General features: G+C 31.2%; 1 non-coding gene across 1 annotated transcript; it reads right to left on the bottom strand.

Annotated features, from left to right (window-relative positions):
• Positions 1 to 2,071: 2,071 nt before the first annotated feature.
• LOC139887210 (small nucleolar RNA R71) lies at positions 2,072 to 2,178 on the bottom strand. The gene has a single exon (XR_011773049.1). It is a non-coding gene; the product is annotated as a small nucleolar RNA R71 (small nucleolar RNA).
• Positions 2,179 to 2,491: the final 313 nt, after the last annotated feature.

The raw sequence follows: 2,491 nt of genomic DNA, 5'->3' as shown, positions 1-2,491 counted from the left end.
AAATGAACATATATTTTAGGCACAATATCCTTCCAATATGTAAAGCTTTTAGTTGAAATTGTTCTATTTTTATGTAATATTCGTTTAAATAAATAAGTGCGAAGACAAAAGAAGAAAACGACGATTTGAAGACGCAAATGACCAAAAATCTCAAATGTACAAGATATAATTCAAGTGGTTCAAATTATTGATGAGAAACGTCTAAAACTTACAAGAGTACGAGCCGCAAAATGCAAAGTACAAGATATTAAATAGTACGCAAGGACGTTCAAAAATCCAGAACCGGGACATGAACCAACTCTCAACGCGCGACTCAACGGAGCTAAAATTACGAGTCAACTATGCACATAAATATAATATAATATATAAATAATTCTTAAAATTATATATATTATATTTATTTATTAAAACGTCGGCAAAACTATAAAATAAAGTGATGTATGCTGGCCATCCTGTCCGTGCGATCGCATGGAAATAACAAAGGGAACCCATGCGATCGCATGGCTCCCAAATTCAGCTCACATCTATAAAAGGCAGCGAATTGAACGAGTAATATATACCTTTTTCTTCTTCTTCCTCTGTAATCATAATTATATTTTTAATTATAATTTTAATTTTAAATTAAGTTTAATAATAATTGGGTTATTGTAAGGAATGTTTTACGGGTTTTAAGTCGAAATTCTGTCCGTGTAACGCTACGCGATTAATCACCACTGTAAGCTATGTTCTTCCTTTTTAAATTAATGTCTCGTAACTAAGTTATTATTATGCTTATTTGAGCCAAAGTAATCATGATGTTAGACTAAATATTAAGACGGGTTATTAGATTTTGTACCATAATTAAGGTTTGGACAAATGACCGATACTTGTGGACATTGGACTGTGACTATTAATAGATAGGGCGTATTGTCTAATTGAGCGACCACTCATTGGAACTTGTCGATCCTATCTTCAAATTAGTTAATCTAATAATTATTAAAATGATTATGTATGTCCTATTTAGTGACGTTTATACGACATCTTTTACGATCATTTAATTAATTATTTGGGTTGGGTAATTGATTATTCATTCTGATCAAGTGGGTAAATTAATATTCATATCTCATTAAAACATGGGTGGATTACATACAAGGATAATTGGTGTAATTGTTAATAAAGTATTAAAACCTTGGATTACACGCAGTCGATAACCTAGTGTGATCATTAAACAAAGTATTAAAACCTTGTTACAGATCAAATCCCTAATTAGTTGGAATATCTGACTTCGGGAATAAGGTTAATTTGACGAGCATTTTATAATTATGACCGATGGACTATTATGGACAAAAACCAAATAGGTATCAAATAATCCAGGATAAAGGACAATTAACCCAGGGTAATAAATTAAAATCAAAAAGTCAAACATCATGATTACGGAAGTTTAAATAAGCATAATATTTTTTATTTCATATTTCATCATACCTTTATTTACTGTCATTTTAATTACTGCAATTTACTTTATCGCAATTTAAATTATGTCATTTATATTATCGTCATTTATCTTTACGCTTTATTTAAAATCGATAAATCGGTCATTAAACGGTAAAAAACCCCCTTTTTATAATAATAATACGACTTATATATATATATATATATATATATATATATATATATATATATATATATATATATATATATATATATATATATACAAATATAATTGTTTAAAAATATAGCGTTAAACTCAGCTAGCTCCCTGTGGAACGAACCGGACTTACTAAAAACTACACTACTCTACGATTAGGTACACTGTCTATAGTGTTGTAGCAAGGTTTTGGTATATCCCAATCTAAATAAATAAATAAAACTTGTGTAATTTTTATCATATTTTGTAGTAAAAATATAGTATATTTCGTATACGCTGCTGCACACATCAGACACCGACCAAAATGTATTTTTAAAACTTTTCCCATGGACACTCCACGGGGAAGCACGAAGTTGGTTAGATTCATTACCCGAGGCTACGATAGAAACTTGGGATGGTATGTTGGAAAAATTTCTTAAGAAATATTTTCCAGCTTATAAGTCTGCGAGACTCCAACAAGAAATTACCCAATTTTGTCAAAAGCTGATGGAAACCTTATATGAAGCATGGAATCGATTTTTCAAAATGCTAAGAGGTTGTCAAAACCATGGTTTAGACACCTTCCAAAAAGTTCAAATCTTTTACAAGGGTTGTGATGTTGCAACCCGAATTTCTATTGATCAAGCGGCTGGAGGTTCACTCATGGACAAAACCGAGCAAGAAGCTTATGAGATAATCGAGAAACAAGCCGATTATTCTCATGAGTGGCATCAAGAAAGACCAATTACTCGTCATTCTCAAGTCCAAAGCGCCGGTGCTTATGATTACCTTAGTTCACTAAGTGTGAAAATAGACGATGTTGCTTGAAACATGGAAAAGATCACCAAGAAAATTCATAGTATGAAGGTAGGTTGTGAATACTGTGGT

The sequence above is a fragment of the Rutidosis leptorrhynchoides genome, chromosome 1, assembly GCF_046630445.1.
Source record: "Rutidosis leptorrhynchoides isolate AG116_Rl617_1_P2 chromosome 1, CSIRO_AGI_Rlap_v1, whole genome shotgun sequence".
In the NCBI taxonomy this organism is placed as follows: domain Eukaryota; kingdom Viridiplantae; phylum Streptophyta; class Magnoliopsida; order Asterales; family Asteraceae; genus Rutidosis; species Rutidosis leptorrhynchoides.
Note: the sequence above shows the minus strand (reverse complement) of the source record. Positions and strands in the feature narration are given on the sequence as shown.